Source organism: Vulpes vulpes, chromosome 12 (assembly GCF_048418805.1).
Source record: "Vulpes vulpes isolate BD-2025 chromosome 12, VulVul3, whole genome shotgun sequence".
Lineage (NCBI taxonomy): Eukaryota > Metazoa > Chordata > Mammalia > Carnivora > Canidae > Vulpes > Vulpes vulpes.
The window spans coordinates 159663103-159671788 of NC_132791.1; the positions used below are offsets into that span (position 1 = coordinate 159663103).

Here is an 8686-nt window from a genome sequence, read left to right on the forward strand (position 1 = left end):
TCCCTGAAAACCGCAAGCACACCTGAAGGTCACGGCACAGAGAGCAGAGCAGAATGAAAGTCTCAATCTTGTTTTTCTCTATGATCACAAACCAGCCCTAGGCCTGGCCGCTGTCACCTAGAGCCCTATTCCTGGTGACAAAAGGAGTCAGGCACATACTTTAACAGGGCAGCACAAGGCAGGGAAAAAAATATACCCACCTCAAAATCTATAAATGCATATGGGATTTCTATCAGTATTTCTCAAACTTGAATAAGATGCAAATACTTTTTGAAGGAAAAAAATTCCATGCATTTCCAGCATTGACTTAAATTATTCTGAATATAACCTACAATAAGTAGCCTCTGCCAAGTGAGTACAGCCCTGCCAGCCTCCAAGCGGGGAGGGAGGGGGGCTTCCCACAGGACATGTTCCCAGCTAAGGACTCTGACTCCCCCCACTACGCTCCATGCCCACTGGTCCAGATGCTCCCCTTACAGCCCAGTGTCAGGACAACCAGAGCCTATGGTTCGATGCTGGTGGACACCAGTTTGGTCACTGAAATTACACTGTGCTACTGGCTGCAGGGTGCTCACCCAGAGGTCAGGAGCAGGGACAAGACCACCATTTGTGACTGAGCACTTACTCTGAATGGGGTGCTGTAAACACAGGAGAAGCTCCCATTTCTGTAACTGGCAGGGTCACACAGCTCCAAGGGGCTAAGCCAGCGCAGGACCCAGAAGAGTGGCCCTTACAAGTGATCAAACGTGGTCTAATATTCTTAGATTACTAAAACATAAGTGCCGACTTATGAAATGTTTGCAGAAAAATCTCAGATCTCAAAGGACACCCCAGCTTGAGAAACACAGTGGCCCCCTCTGTATAGTTAAGCCTTGCTGTCCCAGAATGGCCAAGAGATCAGTCCCTAGGTGAGGTGGCTTCTCCTCTGGGAGAAGCACTATCTGTATGGCTTCAGAAATAGTCCTGGAAGCATTTCCAAAGCTTCTTTCCCAAAAGGAACAGCCAGCCCACAGTTTCTGAGTAAAAAAGTTATGACTGAAGGCCTAAGTCCCTTTTATGGAATACTGAAAGAGGCTGCTTCCGATAAAAGTTACAGTGACTGAGCTTCTGCCGTCAGAGGCGCGCGCTGGCAAATTTGTGCCACAGGTCTGTGGCAGCTCCCCCTATGGAGCTCAAAATGGCTTTTTATACGTTTAGAAATTAGTGCCCGTTCAATCATTTCCAGGAAACTGAAGGGGTGGGTGGTGAGGAACATGCCCAAACTTACTCAATGAGGCAATCATTACCCTGAAACCAAAACCACAAAAAGACACTATAAAAAAGCTACAAACATCTCTCATAAACACGGAGATATTCGTAACAGGAATTTGGCAAATGGAACTCAACAATATATGAAAGAGGATAATACAAAAAAAAAAAAAAAAGAAAGAAAGAAAGAAAGAAAGAGGATAATACAGCACAATCAAGCGGGTTTTTCCCAGGATGCAAGGCTGGTTGGACATTAGAAGATCAATCGTTCGTTGTCTCAACTGATGCAGAAAATGTGTGTGATACGATTCAACATCCACTTATCATAAAACTCTCAGTAAAGTAGAAGCAGAAGGCAAATTCCCCAACCCGACAGAATTTACAGCTGGCATCATACTTGTGATAACAGAGAAGGCTTCCACACCAAGACCAGGTACAACACAGGCTCTTCTTACTCTTATTCCACACCATAGGACAGGTCCCCACCAGTGCAATTAGACAAGAAAAAGAAAAGCAGGGCAGCCCGGGTGGCCCAGCAGTTTAGTGCTGCCTTTAGCTCAGGGCCTGATCCTGGAGACCTGGGATCGAGTCCCATGTTGGGCTCCCTGCATGGAGCCTGCTTCTCCCTCTGCCTGTGTCTCTGCCTCTCTCTATCATAAATAATCAATCAATAAATAAATAAATATTAAAAAAGAAAAAGAAAAGCATACCAGCTAGAAAGAAGAAAATCATCTCTACAGAGAATCAACAACAAAACTAATGGAACACGGGAGTTTAATGAGGTCATAGAATACAATTTTTTATACAAAAATCAGTCATTTTTATATAGTAGCAATGAAACAATGAAAATAGAAATTTAAAAAATGTCAACCTTGGGGTACCTGGGTGGCTCAGTTAAGCATCTACCTTTGGCTCAGGTAATGATCTCAGAGTCCTGGGATTCAGCCCCGCATGGGGCTCCCTGCTTAGTTGGGAGCCTGCTTCTCCCTCTCCCCCTGTCTTTTCCCCTGTTGTGTTCTCTCTCAAACAAATAAAATCGTAAAAAAAAAAAAAAAAAAAAAAAGAATGTTAACCTTAAAGCTAAAACTGCCAGTTATTTTACCAGCAAAGGATGGTTTTGGGGGAACAGCAGAGAATTGCCATCTGGGACACGCAGGCTATGGACTCGCGCTACCTCATTTCACTTCACCTTATTGGACCCCCCAGTTATCAAGACACAGTATTGCTGAAAGGGTAGGGAAATGGATCAGAGCAAAGAGAGATGGATTTCTGACTGGGTCACCTCAACAGCGTCCCAATGTTTGCCCTCAAGGCAACCAGATGTCCTAATCTCGGACCACAGCCCTCATACCCAACAGCCCCAGGGGCAGCCTCCTGCCTCCTGGCCTTTTCGGGGGAGGCAGAGGCGAGTGCTGAGGTCACCTCACCTGGAGACCAGCTCCAGACCTTCCAATGATTGATCTCTACATAAAGTCTCTTGCTACTTAAAACACCTAAACGGCTTCTGCTTCCCACACAAACCCTGAATGACACAAAGACCAAACACCATTGGGAGTCTGGAAGAGATCCCTGTACACTCACATTCATAGCAGCATTACCCACCAGAGTCAAAAAGTGGAAGCAGCCCTAGTGTCCATGAGCACGTAAAGGGATAAACAAATGTGGACTGTCCATACAATGGAGTATTACTCAGCTTTAAGGAGGAAGGAAATTTCAAAACATGATACGACGTACATCCACCTTGAAGACATCATGCATCGAGAAATATGCTATCACAAAAGAACTAATTCTCTGACATGAGGGACCTGCAGAAGTCAGATCCACAGAGACAGCAACAAGGGGGGTGCCAGGGGCTGGGGACTTAACAGAGAAGGGGGGTCAGGGTGTCGGGAAGAATGGAAAGGTTCTGCAGATGATGGTTGCACAACAATGCAAATGTGTTTAAATGTCCTTGAACTGTGAGCTTAAAATGCTTAGGATGATACATTTTATGTGCATCAGGACCACAATTAGAACAGTGTGTTCTGTGATGGGGGAGGGATGCTATAGTGTACTACCACCTTATACAGAAGGGGAAGGCCAGTAAGTTATCTCATTTCCCCAATTATCTTGGTTTTTTTTTTTTTTTTCTTTTGCCCAGATGTACGGAAGACTAGAACCCTCCCCTTCCCCAGTATGGTGCCCACTGGGAACTGCACATGTGCCGATGGAATGAACTGTGGCCCCACCTGCTCAGGGTGTTGGCTACTACTTCAGATGGCAACTCTGGAGAGGCTGGCGGAATTTAATGGGATATTAGGAAGGTGGTTTAGTCTGAGAGCTAGAAAGCTCCAGCACCCATGCTGCTGCCAACACCTCCCTACATCTCGGGTACAAGAGAGTAACTGAAGGGAAAGAGCTTGATAAGTGAACTACAACACTCCCGCTGAGCATGACTGGCCACTAGTTTAACTTACTGCCAGCCTCTGAGGAAGCATAGTGCCCCATCAGTCAGAGTATCTGGGAATGCCTCGTGCCCCCAACACTAGCAGGGCTGTCAGGGGGCCCAAGGGGGTCCTGTGCACAGGGAACATTCAGGGGCTGGCCACACACCTTGTTCATCTGCAAAAACATGTTGAGCTCAGGCACTTGTCCGTGTCGGGTCACATGCGAATGTGTTTATTTTCCGGATGTTATGCTTTAATTAAAAGGGTGCAAACTCTCCTAAGTCAAGAAGGGAAGCACCAGGAGGACAGGATCCTCTGTAATTTAGAACTACAAATTGGCACCTTTCCAAAAACATGCAAATTTTAAAGATTCACAAACACGCTTAGGTGATAAAAAAGGAGACTATGTGCAGCATTCAGCTGAACGTTCTCAGAACGCTCTATGTGCATTAAGTCGGGATAAAACCTTCTTCATAACATGTTAATTAGGAAGAACTCTAACAGAAAAGCCGTATGTGTGGTGGCAAACCTGGCAGCCAGACCCACCTTGGGGTGCAGCAGCCAGCTCCATGACAGTAAACTCGGGGGAGCTCTGTTCCCATGTGGCTGGCTGGGCTGCACCTGATGCCACCAGCTGGGCTGTGGCCATCATGCCAGATGGTGGCACCTGTGGCAAGGCCAGGATGCTGGGGGCTCCAGTGTTAGGCTCAGCCTCTGGACACTGGTGCCTGAAAAGGGTTTGTGCTCCACCCAGCTGTGCCACTAAGGGGGCTGGGGAGCTGGGCAGGTCTCAAAGGCTCCACGTTCACAACACCCAAGTCCATCCACACTGCCACTCGGGTCCAGGCCTGAATAGCCGGATGACCCAGCCCCCACCCCTAGAACGGGGTCTTCCAAAGCAGTGCCAGGACCTACCGAGGCAATGCTTGCAAAACCCCAGGGAGGTCAGCCTGCCTCCCGCACAGCCTCCGGGCTTCCCAGGGCACCGTGATCTCAAGGGGACTGCGCCCACCACTCTGACCCCGTGAGTACCCCGCCCCACCTTGCGCTCCCGCCGGCTCGCCCCAAACAAGCCGCACCGGGCCTGCTTTCCTCCGGGTCCACATACCTGCAGGGGCGCTCACACCACAGGTCCCTGACAAGATGCTCCCTCTTGGGAGCCTCTCCGCCCGCCCGCTCCCTCCCGTTTTACTTCCGGCGGAGCCCAGTGCGTTGGCCTTGCTTGGGGTCTTCACCACATTCCACAGCACAGAACGAGGGGGCTGAGTCCGGCGCCCCTGCGGCGGCCCATCCTCTACAGCACTCTCCCCTCCCGCGCCCCCCACTGCAGTCCGTGTCCCCCGCAGCCCGTCCCCCCCCCCGCAGCCCCTCCCCCCGCAGCCCCTCCCCCCACTGCAGTCCGTGTCCCCCGCAGTCCATCTCCCCCCGCAGCCCCTCCCCCCCCGCACACAGCGGCGGCGGCACGGGAACTTCCGGAGGCTGGAGTCGCACCGCTGCCCTCCCCAGCCCGGGCCCGACCGCTCGCCCTCCCGCCCGAGGGTGACGTCCGCAGAGCGGGCGGCAGCGGCTGGGTCCACGGCCCCCCGGAGCAGCGCCCTGCTGCCGTACCCCCGCCCAGGGACGCCCATGGGGCCGGGCCCCGCCCCTGCAGTCCGGACACCACCCTGTCGGGCTCCTGAGCGCCGTGAGCGCCGTGTGCTCCGGGGGACCGAGGGCGTCTTCATCGGGAGCCGGGAGCCCCGCGAGGTGGCGCTGCGAGCCGGGCGCAGAGGGTCCCCGGGCCCGGGCTACCCGGACAGCCGGAGCCAGCGCATGGCCACGGGAGGTGCTCGCAGCCCCAGGTCGGGAACGCCCCCCGCCGCCGCCGCCCCGCAACTTTAAAGCCCCTGCGCCCCCGCCCCGCTCCGGAACCGGAAGCGCGGGGGCGGGGCGGCCGGGAGCCTGGTCGCGGCGGGGGGCGGGGCTCTGGGCGCGGGGCGGGGCCGGAGCGGTTCCTGTGGGCGGGGCTTCTGCGAGGGGCGGGGCTTCCAGGTGGGGCCTTGGGTGCGAACAGAGCGGGGTAGGGCCGGAGCTCTCCTGAGAAGGGCGTGGCTCTGGGCGCGGGGCGGGGCCTGGGCGGGGCCTGGGCGGGGCCTGGGCGCGCGGCTGGTCCCGAGCCCTTCTCCGAAGGCTGAGATTGTGCGGGCGGGGCGGGGCGGGGCTCTAGAGTAGGGGTGGGGGGTGGGGTGAGGTGGGGTGGGGTGGGGTGGGGTGGGGTGGGTGGGGTGGGGTGGGGGCGGGGCGTGGAAGAGGGCCGCAGCCTCCCGGTGCCCCAGGGCTCACCTGCGGGCGGGTGCTCTACACTTGTTCCTGGCGGAACCTCTCTCCCTACAGGATTTCTCTGATGGACAAGAGGGTTTTTTCACGGATTGTCTATCGTTGCAAAAATTGGCATTGCAATTAAGAATTTTATATAGGTAACCAGAAATCACAGGCTTTGGGGCATCTTAATTTCGCTCAGGTGGGGGCCCTAAATGAGGGCTCTAAAGCCGCTGGGGCGGTCCAGGGTGCGGGCAGGTGGGGCGCGCTGGGGCACCAGAGCCGGGCAGGGCGCCCCGGGGACGTGTGGCGGCGCCAGGAGGTCCCACCAGCCTCCCCTCGCTCCAGGGTGTATTCTGGGGCCACGTCCCCTGCATTTGAGCCAACCCCAAGCATACCCTCCAAACGTGGAGAAAATCCAGTCCTTCTCTATGGAGGTAACAAGACCAGAGAGTTGATCCGCTTGCGTGATGGAGTGACTTGGAGTGACTGCCCCAAGATAAGGTTTGTATTTAATACTGACTTCTCTATTGATTGAACTTCACTTTGGATTTCTCGCAGCCAAATGTAATAAGCTTGATTGATTTATTTTTTATTTTCTTAAAAGATTTTATTTAGGGGGATCCCTGGGTGGCTCAGCGGTTTAGCGCCGCCTTCAGCCCAGGGTGTGGTCCTGGAGACCCAGGATCGAGTCCCACATCGGGCTCCCTGCCTGGAGCCTGCTTCTCTCTCTGCCTGTGTCTCTGCCTCTCAGTCTCTCTCTCTCTCTCTCTCTCGTCTCTCATGAATAAATAAATAAAATCTTAAAAAAAATAAAATATTTTATTTATTTATTATATTTATTTATTTGAGCGAGAATAAGTTGGGGGAGGGGCCGAGGGTGAGGGAGAAGCAGACTCCTCCCTGAGCAGGGAGCCTGACCCCGGCTCCATCCCAGGACCCTGGGATCATGATCTGATTAGAAGGCAGATGCTTAACCAACTGGTCACACAGGGGCCCCCATAATAGGCTTGTTTTATAATTTTCTATTTAGCTGCAAAAGTAATCTGAAAGCATTTTGGGGTGATGAATTTATCTTTTTATGCAATTTTCTTGCAAGGGGTCATATCATGAGTTTTCTTCATCCAGGAAGAAAGAAGCCCTTCCCACCTTCACTCCCACCCCACTGAAAGCTTGTATAATTGTTTTTTTTTTTTTTTCTGTGTCATTAAAGATGTCTTCAGATAAGCATTTAAGGGTGGGAAGGTCATCAGTGGGGATCCAGGCTTCTCACTCTTTTCTTGGTCCTTCTTAGCCACATGGTTTCATTCTCAAAGTCCTTCATGCCCATTCCCTGGTTACCCCATTCCCCACCCCAGGGGCAGCTATTATGGGTTAAATTGGGTCTCCCCAAAATTCACATGTTGAAGTCCTCACCCCCAATACCTATGAATGTTCCCTTATTAGGAAGCAGAGTCATTGCAGAACGAATTGGTTAAGATGACTTTTACTAGAGAAGGGGGACCCCTCATCCAATGTGACTGGTGTCCTTATAAAAAGGGGAATTTGGACCTAGGCATGCACACAGGGAGGATGGCACGCAAAGATGAAGCAGAGATGGGGATGATGCTTCTACAGCCAAGGATTGCCAAAGATCACCAGCAGCCCCCTAGATGCTAGGGAAGAGGCTGTGAACACGTTCTCCCTCACATCCTTAGAAGGAAATGGCTCTGCTGACAACTTCATCTGGGCTTCTAGAAGTGCGAGAGAACAACTCTGTGTTGTGTGAGTCCAGTCTACGGTATTATGTCTGACAACCCCAGAAACCAGTAGAGAAGTCACCCTTGGGGATTCTGACTGTATCCCCATGACCCTTTCCCCCTCCACGTAGCTGTTCCCCATCATGAGGATTCCAGGTCCCAAGACCCTGCAGGGCCTCTGCTGCTCTTGGAACAAGCCTAGTTCACTCCCACCTCCAGCTGACGAGTTGCCCTGTGCTAGCGATGCTCTTCTTCCTGATTTTCCTGTGCTGGACTCCTTGGCATCAGATCTGAGCCCTGACGTCGCCGTGAAAGCTCACCTTCTCCAGCCTGCCCACAGCATCTGCCAGTACTCTCCGCCTCGACCCCCTGTATGTCTCTCCTCTGGAGCCCTTACCACGAACCAAAAAAGCTTCTGTGTGTCTGACCTCAGTTTTTGTGTCTCCTCCACTGGAACAGAAGAAACATGAGAGCAAGGACTAGGTTACCATCTTTCCATCCCAATGCCAGGAAGAGCATCCAGCTCACAGGAGATGCTCAAACCACACAGGGAGCCATGTGGTGCAACTGTCCTCTGGCTGCCTCCAGTGGGTGCCAGTGAGGACCTTAGAACACGAGCTGCCTGCGTGCAGTCTGGGACAACCCCAAGAGTTCATCCGGGTCCTTCCCAACCTCTCCTGACCCTGTCACCTCTCCATCTGCTAGACATGGAGGAGAGGTCAGAGGAGAAGAAAAGGACTCTTCTACACCTTTAAAAAAAAAGTTATTCATTAAATAAAATTGTGGCAAAATATAAGTAACACAAAAATGACCATTTTACACATATGGCTCAGTGACATTAAAGATATTCACATTTTTGTGTGTCTATCACCAGCATCCACCTCCAGAACTCTTTTCATCAAAACTGAAACTCCACCTAGGAAACATGAACTCCCATGCCCCTTCCAGACCCTGGCACCCACACTTCCACCTTCT

The 8686-nt window shown here is 52.3% G+C and overlaps 1 long non-coding RNA gene across 1 annotated transcript; it reads left to right on the forward strand.

Annotated features, from left to right (window-relative positions):
• The first annotated feature begins 6047 nt into the window (after positions 1-6047).
• Positions 6048-8578, forward strand: LOC140594765 (uncharacterized). Its single transcript, XR_011996015.1, has 3 exons — positions 6048-6130; positions 6321-6476; positions 7452-8578. It is a non-coding gene; the product is annotated as an uncharacterized lncRNA (long non-coding RNA).
• Positions 8579-8686: the final 108 nt, after the last annotated feature.